This window comes from Manis pentadactyla, chromosome 3 (assembly GCF_030020395.1).
Source record: "Manis pentadactyla isolate mManPen7 chromosome 3, mManPen7.hap1, whole genome shotgun sequence".
Lineage (NCBI taxonomy): Eukaryota > Metazoa > Chordata > Mammalia > Pholidota > Manidae > Manis > Manis pentadactyla.
The window spans coordinates 51,777,443-51,793,997 of record NC_080021.1 but is presented as its reverse complement, the minus strand read 5'-3'; positions in this window follow the sequence as shown (position 1 = coordinate 51,793,997).

Here is a 16,555-nt window from a genome sequence, read left to right as displayed (position 1 = left end):
TAATGACAATTGTACTACTTTTTATACATCAGCACTACAATTTCTAAGCTGTCATTTTCTCATAAGAAATTCCTTTTTAGAAATTGTTTCTTTTCTTTTTAAAAAAAAAAATCCATGTACTGTATTTATAGTAAATGGGTATCTATTCTTTTGGATAGGTTATGGGCACTTAATTAAGAATCTTAAAATACTCAAGAGAAATAGTAAAGGAATAAGTCCTTCTAGAAAATAATAAAATTAAAAACAAAAACATAATAAATAAAAACAGAAAGCACAGGGAAATTTCTATATCACTTAAAAATGGGGCTGGAGAGAAAGGTTGCATTAAATCCAGTTCAAAAATCCTTCTGACAAAATGACCTTTAAATAATCTACCAGCATACAATTGATCTCTTCTGTTGAGAAGGCCCCAAGGGTTTTCCTTGATAGAATTCTACCTCAAAGCATGCTGGCCTAAATGCAAACAAAGGGAATTCAAATCTCCTTCAGCTTACTGTGCAAGGCTGGTTTTAAAATACCCTGTTCTAACTGGAAATTTACTAAATTTCTGCTTTGGTTATACTCAGCACAGAAGTCATCACGTCAAGATGAATAAAAGAAGAAAAGTATTAAAAACTTAATAACATCAAAAACACTGTAGGTTGTCGAAGTAAAATAATAATTAATTACACTTTTTGCCAATCAAATATGTATAAATAGTATACTAAAGGTTACATTGTTTGAATACAAGTAAAATTTGGGTTGCTTGAGAAAGAACGTAGGTGTTTGTTTAGTAACTCTTTTACATATATTCATAGGTTTTCTAGTAATAATTTTTTAACAGAGAAGATATTATTAGGGAGGAGAACACAAAGTCAAAGGCTTTGATGTAAAATCATTTACACTTAGATTGAAATCATTTAAGAGTCACCAAAAATCTTTCCCTACTATGATCTTGAATGGGGTGCTTTACATTTCACTGCTTTTGGTTTTTGGTGAATGAAATTGATTGCTCTAAATAAATGCACCTCGGATCTTGTACTTTAGTTGAAGGAATGATGTCCCTCTCTTTGGGGGGGAAAATTGTATTTTCTTTATTTATACTCAGAAACAGGAGCATTTGAATTTTAACAACATGTCCTGATTTCAACTGTATTTGCCAACTCTAAAGACAGCCATGAAGTGAAATGTTATAAATAATCTCAGTGACATAGACTAAATTTATTTTGTAGGAAGACTAAAAGTACAAAACAATTCTTTTTAAATAATCAATTTAAATAATCCTTAAGAATAACATAAAACTTATATATGAATAACATAAAACTTATATACACTTAGGCAAATATATATCCTTTAAAGGGTTTCTATATAAATCTGTAAGATTTGCAGTCAAACTTTTTGAATTGCTAAACTATATAAATATTTTAGTAAAAGTTTATTTTGTTGTGAAGATGCTAGTCATACTACTAGCTCTCAAAATTCTGAAAAGAAATAAAAGCCATCATATGTAAAGTGTTAAGACGTATTTTCAACATGTGAGCAATAAATTGAATATGAAAACACCATGGCACTGTAGTCAGTGGCACTTCAGCATATTACTTTACCCTTAATTTGTTATATAATAAGGAAATTTTTATTCTTTTTCAGAATAGAGATAAGCTATCATTATTAGACTTTACATTTAGACCCAGAATTTCTCAAATATAATCTAACATTCATTTAAATATTATTTTCTACAAAGATTTCATACAAAATAAACATAAAGTGATAATGCCTCTTAAAAGAGTCAATATATGTCCATTAAAATCTCTTAAAAATCATGAAGATATTATTCTTAGAGATCTCTTTCTCAGTCATTTCTAAAAATCTAAAATTTCTGTTTATTTTGGCTTTGGGGGTGATGGGCATATGTAAATGTAAAGAGTTTTAGGTATAATGATCATGTATTTTAATAACACAGCATACCATTCATTTCACCCTCTGGTACTTTGATTTTCTCTTGGAAACCCTCCTCCATTCTCAGGTTAGACATGTAACCCTAACCTGGTCAATCGATCTTAACTACCATTGTTGCAACCTGGATGGCTGAACAATGGACACATGATCCAAATTATTTAGAGACCCAATTCCTACACTTTTTCTGGGACTGTTTGGAAAGAGAATCTCCCTTTTGGGGCTACAAAGGAGACTAGTTTGTATAATAATATGCTTTATGAAATAATGCAAGATAAGAAAAGAAATAGTAATAGGGAGTAGAAGCAAGTTTACTTTAGACTAACTTTTCAGCAGTGTCTTCTCTAAGAAGGTGACATTGTAGCAAAGCTCTAAATATAAAAGCTAGAGAAGAGAGCTGTTAAGCAAAGAAAAAAGGTAAGATAAATGTTTGAAAATACATTACAGTGGGAAGACTTACTATTTGGCATGAGAAAGAAAGTAGTCTTGAGGAATGATCTTTCACATATCAGTCAGCAAATTATCTCTGAATTTCAATCAATTTTAAATTCAGATTTTCTTGATAATAAATGTGAAACAAATTGAGGATCTCATAGATTGCTTATTCCTTACTTGATGTATCTTAGGATACTCCAAGACTGTACTGAATTGAGACGAATTTATTGCCTTTGCCCTCTAGCCAGTGAGTTACCTTTGACAATTTGTATATTACTGATACCAGTAAGAAAGAAATTAACTAATTCAAAATTTTCCTGACCAATAACACTTGAAAGAACCCTAAGGTGATTTGTCAGTGTTCTTGGTGAAGGAAACTTGACCAGACTTTCTTATTCTCATCACTTTCATGAAAAAAATACTGCCTTTAGTTCCAAAAATCTTACTGTGTCTCATCTTTAAGATTGCAGCATGACAAAAAAGTAAGTCACAGATTTATAGTTTATCCTTATGGCAATAAGGATAGATATTTATATGTAGATAGACCTCTTTCTTTTAATTGAAAATGGTTTAGTAAATCAAAGCATGAGAAGCAGCCTCTCTGCTACTTTTTCACTTAATTAATAATAACAACAAATCAGGGTAAGGATGGGTATTGACAGAGTTGGGGGGAGACATTCACTGTTTACTCAAAAGTACTTTAAGAGTTATCATTAGGGAAGTCAGTGAATGTCTGTATAAAAAGGAAGGACATCAAATTCACTCTCTTTTCTTCACTATGCATATGGAGTAGAAATGAGGAATCAAGTCTCTGACAGTCACAAAGACTTTTTCAGCCATACGCAAAGCCTTTGACATAAATGCATACAGAAATATCAATGAGTCACAATGGCACATAAAAATGACTGTCTTTACTAAGTGCAGGACTAATCCTCTCAAATGCTGCATCTATGCCCAGATTTTTCTTATAGCTATAAAATTTTGCTTGGCCAAAAAACATTTCTACCATTTCTATGATTTCAGATGCCTTTTGAATTTTACAACTGAGGAATTCTATTTTGATGACATTGGCATGTCTATAAATGAATGAAAATGAAAAACTTTCTACACTAAAAGATGTTATTAATTCCATCCAACTGCATGCTAAAAGTAATTGAAATAAGTGCCAATCTTCATGACCTTTTCAAAATTCTAGAAAAATATCGACATAATTTTACTGTACAAAAAAGGTGTACAAGAGTATCATATTCTCCCCAACATTTTAGAAATAATGTAATTTTCATAAAAATAATATTTTCCCAAATATGATTTCAGAGTAATAGAAATAGAAATTAGAAATTTTCCCTGAAATGTCTACTCTTGTAAGATTAGGTTTCATTTCATCGTACTTCTTTCCAAACTTATACTTTATAAGGTATATACATTCCTTTTATATTAACTACACGATTAAAAATATATAACAAATTCTCATTGAGTCACTACTAAGTGACTGCCACCAGCATAGCAGAATACATAACAGGCAGAAAAAACTTGGCTTTTGGGGCTTCCATTTTAGTTAGAGAGGGGGAGGTCAGTAAAATTGTGGACTATAGGCATAGAGTAAATGAGATAAACATGAAGACACTGAAACAGTACAAATTGTAATCTTTCAAACTCACAGGTTCACTTTGTAAAGTAAAAATTATAGCTCTAGTTCTATAATTGATAGCACATTTTGATTTTATTTCAGAATATTTTTTAACCTCATTACATAAAAGGAAAAAATTTAGAAATTGTTCAAACACATTTCCTTGAATTTTCTTTCTGCATGAGAACTTAAAATGGACACCAAAAATGATAAATCTTTCATTTAGAGATCATCTCTTATTCCACTGAAAATGAATATATTGTGAGCAATGCAGAGAATAAAACTCAGCATTGATATGTATAAGCCTTGTATATGTTATTATTCAGTGGAAGGGTGAAAAGAGCAGTTATATTGTACTAAGAAGAAAATTGTCACGTTTTGTTGCTTATTCAAATACACTTGCTGTATTTGATACAAAGGCTTAAATTTTACCCTGAAATGAAATTCAGGGTCCCTGCTGATTTTTCAAGATGTTTTTCAAAAAATCCACTTTATAGTTCACAAAAGTTTAGTATCATTTTCAAATATATTTTTTTCTAGGGGAGACCTGGAACTATGTCCCCTAAAGAATAAATACCCTCAACTTAAATGGTCATTATATGTCAGTCCTCTTCCAAATGGTTGCAGCTAAAGGAGGGTTTCTGTTTTTCTTGGCAGCAAAAACAAATTGCGTCCAGCAAGGAATAAAAAAGCATTTAAATGGGAAATACAGATGTGCGACCCATTTGGAAAAATAACTTGCACTGAGTTAAGTGAAATCTATGAGGGTCTTTTGAACTAGCCTGGAACCATTTTAAAAGTTTATATCATATTGGAAGTATCTTATATTTATCTTTACTATGCAGTTGTATATTGCCCTTAGTGGTTTCCATGAGTAAATTTGTTTCCATGCATAAATTTAGTTTCTGTGAAAATGCCAGGAAGTCATTCCTGGAGATGAAAGCCCACTTGAAGTACAAACAACACGAAAAAAAAAAAATCTTAGTCTGTCCTAGATACTTTCATAGTTCTCAATATAGAAAACATCACCAAAGAATTCAAAATAATAGAGTACTTTTATTCTTCTGGAATGGGCAGGAAAATCTGCTGGTCTAGTAACCGAAAGCACAGATACCTTCTTAACGCATGCTTATGCTCTGAATTCTTCTTAATGACTTTATTCCTTTCTCTTTTGTCAATCCCAATGTGACTCCCAATTGGCTATTGGACAAAATTGGACAGCTACTATGCAAGAGTTATTTGAACTATGTGCATATACCCTAAAACCTGACTAATCCAAGAAGCAAGTTAGGGAAGGCCTGTGAGGTCAAATGCTCTCTACATTTGTATTTTGTGGTAATTATATTATGCTGTAAAAATTAGTTAAGCAGGCACTTGTTAACACTATAACAAAGTAATGACTGTTTTGTTAAGACTAATCAATGAAATCAGGAAGGAAATCAGTTTCATTTTTTGTTTGATTTAGATGTAGCTTAAAATAGTAGTCAATAAGTAAATAAACTGTTATGATCTGTTTCATTCTTATTTCATTCTTTTTAGGGTCTTTGGGATTATGCTTCACTCTAATACACTTTTCTTTGTGCAAACCGTATTTATTTCAGTTTATCGTTAACAATCTGAAAAGAGAAAACAACTCATGCTATTAATTTAAAAAATACAAGATTACCCTCAAATGAACATATTTAGTACTAGTATAATCTAATTATTTTATTTATTACACTTCTACCAATGAGCAAATGGCAGTGGCAAATTTCTAGCTCAGATACATAATATCTATTTCTGAAAAGTTGATTTATAGGTGGATTGAAAGTCATTAAAAAATAGAAAAGAATTTTCTAAAGGATAAGAATAATATTTGCAAACAAGTCTTAAAAGGTATACTTCATCTTTAATCCATGAAAATTGTTCTATAATTTATATTATTTAACAGTAGGAAACAAAAAAAATCATGAGTTCAGTGGCAAAGAATAATAAGAATCCTAGCTTAAAATGAAGGTTTTTAGTTACTGTTAGTTTGGATATATGTTTTTGCAGCTCACACACCTTTTAAAAAACCTAGAATTTATGGCATTACATTTGGGACTTCACATATTTTTTAAATACTTATGTTAACATTAATATCACAATAGTATCATTTAAGAAAAAGATTATTAATAAAATCTCCTGAGAAGGAAAATACATCATTCTAATGAGGATTAGTTATTGAAAGTATTAAAAGTATGTAGGATTTTGCCTACCACAGTTATACTCACTTTTACCTAGTATTTCTCACAGCAGCATCTGTGCATGTCTCTTTTTTTATGGAGTAAGGAAGCATTTTTAATTTTCCTTGGGGAGGTGGAAAGAGTTATAGCGACTATTTCTTAAAGGCCAGCAGGGGTTAGTTAGGGGCTCTCTGCTGCACTCTGCAGGATTGGCTGTTTAGTTTCTCCTACTGCTTTGCTTCCTCATTTCCCAGGCGAAAGGAAGAACAACTCTTTTGCCTTATTTCTTGGTGGTCCATTTTTGTTCCTCCTCTTTGAGAATGTATCAAGTTGTTTTATATTTATTTTAATTCTTAAGCAAACAGAAGACTAATAATTCAATAGGTCTATGAAAAGGAGAATGTAAAAACTCCAAGAGTAGAGATTTTTGGTAGCCAAACAGTAGAAACAATGGTAATAATTGATAATATGTATACTGATAGCCACTTAATGAAGAGTTATTATATACTAGGCACTGGATGATGAGTGCTCTGTTGACATGTTAGTAGTTCTCCCGACAAAATTATGAAGAAAATTTTCTTCATTTTATAGATGAGAAAACTGAGTCATGAAAGGCTAAATAGCTTACCCACAGGCACTATTAAATAACTTTTATACACAAAAATGGTCAACTATATACTCCCTCAGCCTAACGACTTAGAATATGGAAATTTTAATTTAATATTTGCTAAATGAATAAGGAAGTTAACAAAATAATACTCTGTAAGCAAATTTTAGTAAATCAAGGGGTAAAAGCTATTTGGACTTTATAAGAGATGTTGACTTTAGTATTAATACTGAAATCAAAAGAGGATTAATTAAATAAAGTAAAAGTGACCTTAGAAACAGGCCTTTGATATAGCAGCTTGATGGCAAAAATAGATAGTCAAAGCTAAGGGAAAAAAGAGATTATTAAGTACATTGGGAAATCTGGAGTTCTGCAGAAGCACTTTCTCCCACATTACAGCCAAACAAACATGGACTTCTAGTAGATTAAAGACTTAAATGTAAAAGCTAAAACTATAAAATGAATGGAAGAAAAGATGGATAGTTTCTTCCTGATAGAACAATACCTCATAAGAATAACTTCCAATAACTTCAAAAACAATGAGATGAAATTTAATGGGTTAAATGATGTCAAACTTAAGGATTGGTTTTTTTGTTGCACATACCTACATCTCCCTCAAAAATTTCTTGGTCTCCTCCCATATTGCTAGATTAGGAAACTGTGTCTTATTTTGTTCAGTAGGCTGAAAAAGCAGTATGTTTACTTCTAGACAGAAATACTTAGGAAAGATTATGGTTGAGCCACGCTTTCTAGTATCCCTTTCTCTGTGTGAGTAGAGGCCGTACTTGAAATGGCAGAGCCAACAGATGGAGATCTTTTTCAACCCTTATGTCCCTGCTCTGAAGGAACTGTTCTAAAGACTGGCCAGAACTACAGCAAACTTTGTAAGATATTTTATGTGTTAAGCCACTTATATTTTAAAGTCATTTGTTACTGCAGGATAGCCTATTCTATCCTAATTATACTCTTCAACAAAGGACACCCTCCATAAACAAAGGCTAGAAAAAGATGATCTCAGGTCTGAAATAAAAAGAAAAAATAACTCGAATATAAAGTAAATTCTTACAAGTCAACCAGAAAGATATAGGAAATCCAATAAAACCAGTGAGCAAAGGACAAGAATATACAGTTCAAAATAAAGTCACCAAATGGATAATGTAATACTGGATGCTGTCATTCACTAAGAAGCTTGTCATTGTGAATTTAAAAAATGAGAATACCAAAAATAGAAAAAAAAGGATAATTCCAAGTGTTAGTGAGGACAAGGAAATAATCAGAGTTTTATATACTTCTATTAAGAGTTTAAATTGTTGCAGCCATTATAGACATTGCTTCTGCAGAACTCAGTAAAAATAACTACGTGTAAAGCTTTGGAACTAGAAATTCCACTCCTGGGTATAAATTCCCACTCAGTTCCATAACTGCTTCTCACTTGTCTGTAGAAGATGTCCATTTTGTGTGGAAGAGATCATTAGAATGTAGTGGACTTAAGTAGAAGATGTCCATTTTGTGTGGAAGAGATCATTAGAATGTAGTGGACTTAATTATAGACTATTATGTGATAGAAGCGAAAACTAAATGTACATATAACGACATGATAGAGCATAAAAACAACATATGGTGTGAAAAAGATAAAAAATTTTTGATACATATATCAATACTACTTATGGAAATTTTTCAAGTATGCACAAAATATAAAACGATATTTTATACCAAGAAACATATGTACTTAAGACATACATCAACCACAATAGAGAGGTGTGTTGGTGACAAAAAGCAGTAGAACATGGCATGAGATTGAAAGAAAAGAAAATAAAGAAAGGAAATTCCTGACATAGATAAATATGATAATGGAATATGAGCTGGAGTATATGATTAACTCAACATTCTGCAAGTGAGGACAAAGAAAAAAGATATGAAAGAGTAAATTAGTGGGAAAATACTAGGGAGAGTTGAGAAATCCCCAACTGTGACCTTTGTTAGACTAATGAAAATAATATGATAAAGAACTCATTAAAACAAAACCAGTCAAGAAAATAAACAAACAGAAAAATTTTATTTGACCTCGATTTTATTCCAGTATTGAAGCACAAAAAGAAAATCACTTATTACTCCCTGTAATTCTATGTTCAGTATCTTTATTGAATTAACCTCCCACATTAATAAGAGCCATGAAGAAATATTTCTGTACTTTGAAATTCTTTTCTCTTTCCTTGTATAATCACAGAGCTCCAAGAGAGAAAAAAATATTTTTTTAAAAATGCCATACACAGTAGACTGGTATTAAATATAACTTTCTTTGGCAAGGATCATTTGTAGTTGATTTTCCTTTCCTAAATATGTTTATTAAAACAGAAGTAAAATAATAAGCAAATCCTAGAGAGTCACCCACGCAAAATAAACTGGCTTGCATGGTGATATGAGGAAATACAGTTTGAGGCCCTATGTGGGTATAATTTTGTTCAGATATTGAGGGAAATAATCACCACAGGAAACACTGCTGCATTGGAGTCCAAGTTCATAAATCCTTAGGTTTTCTAATAGCATCTACTCATTCAGATTCTTAGTTTGTGTACTGAGTAAAAATAAAGAGACAAGCCCATATTTTGTAATTTCTTGGGGATCTAATGTTGCTTGTCTATTGCAGTAAATTTATGACAATTTTTGGACAATTCACAGTGAAATTTGTGACAATGGAAACCAACAAAAGCTTTAATTCTAAAGAGTTTGCTAATTTTCAAAAGAGTTCTTTGAGCATGAAACTACATACCACCATTTCTTTTCAGCTTTGGGTCAAGGAAAGGTCACTTTATGGGAGTTATTGTTGATTATATGTTAACAGCCACAGGAAACAGACTATGGTTATTTTAGGATCAAGATGACAGCTATAGGAAATGATAATGTAGCTATATTGAGAAATGTAATTAAATGGCCTTTGTATATTGAATGATAATTGCAATGAGGCTGCTTGGTGAAAATATGATGATGAGACATGAAAGAATTTGAAACGCTACTGACTCCAGGCTTACTGAGAAATGCAAAATTCAGCTGAGACTGGTGGAAAGTATTTGATTCTCAGTGTTAAATGAACGACCAGTTACAAGTTGTTTTTCCCTTGTAAATCAGCAGACCGTACTATGGCAACTGCTTTGCCTCAGACTATAGAAGTGTTTGTACAATTATGAGCAGACAGCATGCCATCTTGCCCCAAATACCCCTCCATGTAGGCACAAGGCAGAGGCTCTGGCAGAAGGCAGAGCCTGCTGCTAACCACCGCCTGAAGAGGGCTTGAGCAGGATCCCAGAACACACGCAGGCTGATGACAGAGGAAGTCTAGGTGACCCTGGAATCAGAAGAGCCTCATAGGGTGCTGCTTTTGCTCATGGAATTTGTTTGCATTGACTTAGAAGGCTACAAATGACTTCAATAGGTGTCCTAAAGTTAAACTGTCCTTGCCTTCCTGGAAGAAACCAACCTGCCAAGTGCCTACTATCTAAACAATATCTTAAAATAATTTGTTACTTTTAATTTAATGCATCCCACATGTGATGAGACTTGGTTATTTTCATGTTTGTATTCTTAAAGGATATTTTTCTTTATTCTTGAAACTCAAAAATTTTATCTTATATATCTATCTATAAAACATAAGATAGTACAAAGATTACACAAACAGTACAAGGATTATGGAAATAGATATATCTTTACATAATTTTTATACTTATATATCTGTATATTCTTATGCAAAAGCTGCAAAATGAGATACATACAGAGATGATAGGGACAAAATGAAATATAGATATATATGTATGTATATTTCAATTGTTGTATAGCTTTTATTTGTACGAGAAGGTACCTATATATTTGTATGTAGATATATCTTTTTTTATTGCCATTGCATCAGAGTGGATGGTTTTGCTCTAAAGTTTTAGGTATTAGTTTATCCCACATGTTTGTTTGTATCTCCGGCAGTCATGCTCTGCTGCTTCCTCTTCAGGATTCTGATCATCTGTATCAGCTGGATTATCTCCCTTCCCTACCCAGCTATCATCTCTTTTGATTATTTTCTTCTTTTACTCTTAAAGAGCTACACCAATTATTCCTCAGTGTAACTGATATAATTTTCTGTGATATAACTATGTACTTTTTCTCTTGCTGGTTTTGATTTGCTCCTGTGTTTTTAGTTACTCTTATTCTCATTACTAACTCCTTTTAATCTCATTCTGTATCTCAACAAACCAGTTGTACTTTCATCTCAAATTTTTCTTTTATGTAATAAACCTTTTATTATTTTGTTTATTGAAGACACAGCATATATATTTAAAGCAGTGTTTTGTTTTTCTACAGAAATCCTTCATGTATTTGTAACTTCTTCTGCAACTTTTTGTTGTGGTTGTCTCCTAATAATTTTTTCTCCCTCTTTATTAATTCTTGAAAGAAAGGTGACGAAACATGACCAATGTTTGTCACCCAACAGGGTGTAATCCTCTGAACCACATCACAGTCAAATGAAACTCCTTCACATATATTTTTGTTCTAGAAGTTATCTGCCAGTACAGTTCTCCTGATGTGGACAGACATTTTGTACTGCTATAATTTCCTAGTCTTCAGAGTTTAAAGAAGTGAATTTCTGCATAGGTAATTTTGGAATAAATTATAGTTCTTCTTTAGAAATGGTGCATTAAATATTATATTACATTAATAACCAGAGTATACAGCTACTGCAATTGTTTTTTAAACCTCTGCCTGACTATACATCCAGGATGTTGCAACTATCTCTTTTTACCTATGGATATATTCCTGAATTTTTAGGAAAGGATAAAGGATCAAGAGTTTTTTTTTTTTTTTATTCTGTATTTTACTAGAGGGAATTTTTAGTAGAATGCAATATTTAATTTTTTAAATTATGCTGGTTCTTTCATTGTTAGTCTCAAAAACTAAAAAGCCCCTTTGTCAGCTAAGACATGGTATCATACAATGTGACCAACATATTTCTAAAAGCTAAAATAAGAATTCAATCATCTTTGAAGTTTCCCAAAGTCATTCTTTGATTTTAAACAATGAATAGTTCTTTGTCTAAGGAAAACAGCATTATTAAATTATCTTCAGTAATTGAAAAGGAAGACTATCTGAGTTGCAGGAAGTCCAGAGTAAAATAAAATCATATGAAGTAAACTAAACTTATCTTATAAATACCATATGTGTAGACTGTTTTGACAATGGCTTTTGTTGGTTTAGTATGAAAGTAATAGAACAGGGGCTTGTATCTTGTTTTAATAGAAAAAGTCTATACCATTTTGCAGGATTAGAGATTCCATTTTTTTAAATGCTGCACTTCACCAAAAAAGTACTCCCATGTTATTTTTTAATGATAACATGGTTTGAATAATAAGAGGTTTTTCTGTTGTTGGCCAAGATTTTATTGTTGGATTATTGTTTGGAAGCACATTGAAAACCCTTTACCCGTCTGCCAGACTTGGAAGCCCTCAGAAAAATCCCTTAACAACCAACAGCAATAGTGAATATGAGACGCAGAAAAGAGCATCTTTCTTTCTTTTGTGTATGGTAACAAATCACACTGTAGGGATCTCAGCGTAGGGAAACTCAGTGCTGACTCTGGAGGTAAATTGTATTTCATGAGTTTTGAACACTTTCAATGTCCACACCGATTATTGGTTAGAATGGCCAGCCCTCAAACAGTTGATAAATTTGACAGAATTTGTCTCTGAAGTCCTTCTGTGATCCTCTTAGCTTTTCTTTTATTGTAGCCATACTCCAGGGACTCTGTACTTCAAAATTTCCACTCCTGTAGTTCTCTCTGTCAGAAGTGAATATGTAACAATTAAGTCAAGATTAACATCATAGTATAAATTGCTACAATAATAATTTTCCACATTCCCTACAACCATTCTCCAGGGATTTTGGTGAGTTTAATGTGTTATACAGGAGAGACCTTGAAATAAAGCAGATCTGAGTTAAGATTTAACCTTTTAGTTTTATAGGATGAAATTTACAAATTAAGTTTACCCATACATAATTTCTTAATTTAATAATTTCCATATTTATTGTTATGAAAATTAAGTGATGAAAGAATGTTAATAGGCACTAAGAAATATTTACCTTTAAGTGACTTGTAATTTTAGAACTAGAAAAGCAGTAAAGAAAATATCTGAGGCAAGTAGGTAATTACATAAACTGCTTATGTGTTGGGGTACCCTCAACTTTTAATAATTGGGCATTTTCTTAAGCAATTATTTTAGGGGAAACAGTCTCTCCACTTTCATGCTAGCTCCAAAATAAAAACTTCTAATTTCTTGGAAGTTTTTGGAAAGTGGATTCTTCTCTCTTTTTAATTCAGTCATTCCTCCTATTGAAAGTAAGTGCCAAAAATGTATCAGTTCAGGAGTTATGATGTTATTTTTTCTTAACTGGATATTATATAATAAAACAGTGATGTTATATTGCAAATTCTTCTTGAATAGATGCTAGTACTACATCAGTAATTTTAAAATACTTCAGCTGCAAATCCTTTTTAAAAAATATGAAATATTGTGTGCAATCATCTATATAAAACAGTTGAGAGAATGGCTGGGTAGTTTGTGGTGTTATATTATTGGATCACCTCATGGACCTTGTGTTCCTTCCACAGAAATTACTTCTAGCCTTCCACATAAAATAGTAGAAAACTACAGGAGTAGGTAAGAGAGGAAAAGAAACTGCAAATAACTATATATTCTACATATTCTGAATCTTATTTTCTTAGGTCACCATTTTTCCATTTGTGATAATTATAAGTAATTTTAAAAACAATAACAGCAAGCCACGCACTCAGCCTTATACCCTTTACCTTTGAACTCTGCAAAGGAAGCAGTATCATAACCTTTATTATTACTATTATCAATGAGGAATTTGATCACTTCAAACTTATTCAAACTATAAACTCACAAATCATTATAATAGATACAATATACATTTTGTGATCTGTATTACTTTTCATGTAGTAGAATAGTTTTATCAAAATTGTGAATATTTTGAAACATTAATTCTTCAGCATTTTCTCCAAAATCATAACTCTTCAAAAATGTTTTTATTGCTGCTTTTCGATTTTTCAATTCTAGGCATTATATTCTCCAGTGGTCCTCAACACTTTAATTTCAGGACTCCTTTACACTCTTGAAAATTACGGAGGACTCCAAAGAACTTTTCTTTATGTGAGTTATATCTAATGATATTTACCAACTATAAATTAAAACTTTGTTACTTAAAAAATGCCATTTAAAACTTATAAGAATAATATGAATTAGCATAAATAACATACTTCTATGAAAAATAGCTGATTTTCCAAATCAAAATCTTTAGTAAGAAGAGGACATCACTTTACATTTTTGCAAATCTCTTTGTCTTCTTAATAGAAGATAACTGGGTTCTCATATCTGCCACATTCAGTCTATTGCCAGACATTGTTTTGGTTGAAGTACATAAAGAGAAATCCAGCCTCAGATAGTATTTACTTGGAAGAGAGGAATTTTGTCAAATAGTCATGAATATTTTTATTTGATACTAAATCAAAACTAAACAATGGCAGTTTCTTAACAGATAGCTGCAGTGTAGAATCTGAAGCCATATCAATTAACTCTTGCATTGAAAATTGCTGGTCTATCTTGTACCTGAAACAAATCTTTTACCTAGTCACAGGTATTTCTGTAAAATGAATGCATTGCTCATTTAAAATATTACTTCACTATCTTATGCAGGTCATCCGATGTTGGCACATTTCCTTTTTTAATATCAAAAATTCACATTCATAAATACCACCAGAGATCTCACCAGAAAAGTATACAAAGCTATCAAGTCACATAAAAGCATTCCAAAATTCTAATCTTCATTTGAAAGATCCAATTTTACTATTGGGAATAAATACTGTCTGTTGACGCCCTTGAAGTGACAGGCTTACTTCATTTATTTTCAAGAACATGTCTGTCAGATATCCAAATATGAATAACCTTGTTTGTCTGGAAGTTTTTCTTTCAAGTAAAAATAGTATCTGTATAAAAAGGTTAGCTTGAAACTTAATTACGTAAGTAATTCATCTCATGTTCTGAGAACGTACATGTATGACAAAGCTAGTGTAGCCACAGGAGAAAATGAGCATGAGGCTTGGAAGGAATAAGTTTATTATACTCAACAAGGCTCAGAATGCCAGGTAGGGCCCTGAGGAAGTAACAGGATGGTCAGGTGGCAGAGGGGCAGGAGAGAGGGAGGAGCTTAGGATATTTATTGGTTACCACGGGAAAGACAAGACAAGGTAAACGGTTTAGGATTGGCTAATAATTTCAGCAGGCTCTAAGCTATAGGGGTGCTCCCTCATTCCCTGTTATCTGGCCCTAGGATGATTTAGGTAGAGTATTGCCTCCTGGGGTGTACAGGCCAAATACAAGAGGAATGGCAATGGACTGGTTAGCTTGCATATCAAAGGCATGCTCTTGGCTGAGCCCTTTACTATTGGCTAGCCCTTGGAGGATCAGCCTCTCCCCAGCCAGAAAGGTTTTTTTAAGATGTCAAAGCTTCACAACATACAGAAAATTTTTAATTATATGCAATACATCTAAAAAAAATGTAATCAGAGTGAAGCACTTTATGTGTACTTATCATTTCATCACACAGAATACTAAAAAAATGTGTACGCAAGGTCATAATTTAATAAAATAAATATTTTTTATGTCATCAAAAGAATTGTTAAGTAATATTTTTTTGTTTGTGAGTTTCTGGTCATGATGTAGACAATGATTAGCACATTTGGACGTTATTGCCTTGATTTGTTTTTTGTTATTGCCTTGACTTGCTTATGCAGTTTTAGGCACTGTTGTTTTGTACTATTGATGAAAATGTCAGTCAACAGTGGAAAAGGCAAATAACACTAAATATTAGTATAAAAATAGTTTTGGATTTACAGACCCCCTGAAAGTATCTTTGGGATCCCCAGAGGCCTATGCCTCACTCAGAGAACTGTTGATGTATACTTCCATTATGAAGCAGAAATTTGCAGACCTTTTCTATGCACCCACATACATATACCTCCACTAATTACTTTCACTTTTCAGTTCCTTCATCCTCTTAAAATAAATGTATCAATATTAAAAGTTTTGTTCTCCCAAGAATGAGAACTTAGGTAGTTTATTTTTTCTTTTGTATTGTTTTTCTAGAACTAATTATTGCCTTACATATCAGTTATGTAAATCTCTTCTTGCTGTGTTCAAATATAATGGGGATTCTTACTGTGTTCAACATATCATGTTCATCTTCTTAAAGAAATCTCTTTAGAAATTTCTTGCCTGCTCTGAACTTAATTTGTTAAGTTCCTGGCTTCACATAGAAATTATCAGCCACTAATTGCCATTAACCATTATCTTGGGAATAACCTTTCCATTCTCTTCTCGATCCCACTATTTCTTATATCCTCCACCACTTCATTACTTTGCTTGATCATTTTCATGGGGTACATAGTCCAATTACTTGCCAAGAATAGCAGCAAGTGATGAAAACAAAAAAAAGTCTTAGACCTCACAAGTCTACAAATTGTGAGGGATACCTCATAGTCAAATATTAGTTTTTCTGAGTATGGAATTCTTGATTGATAATATCCTCACTCAGGATTTATAAATCACTTCCCCACCGTACTTCTCAGAGCTGTGTTGACAAATCCTGATCATATTTTTATTCTTGATCTTTTCCTCTCTGCACCCTCTCTGGATT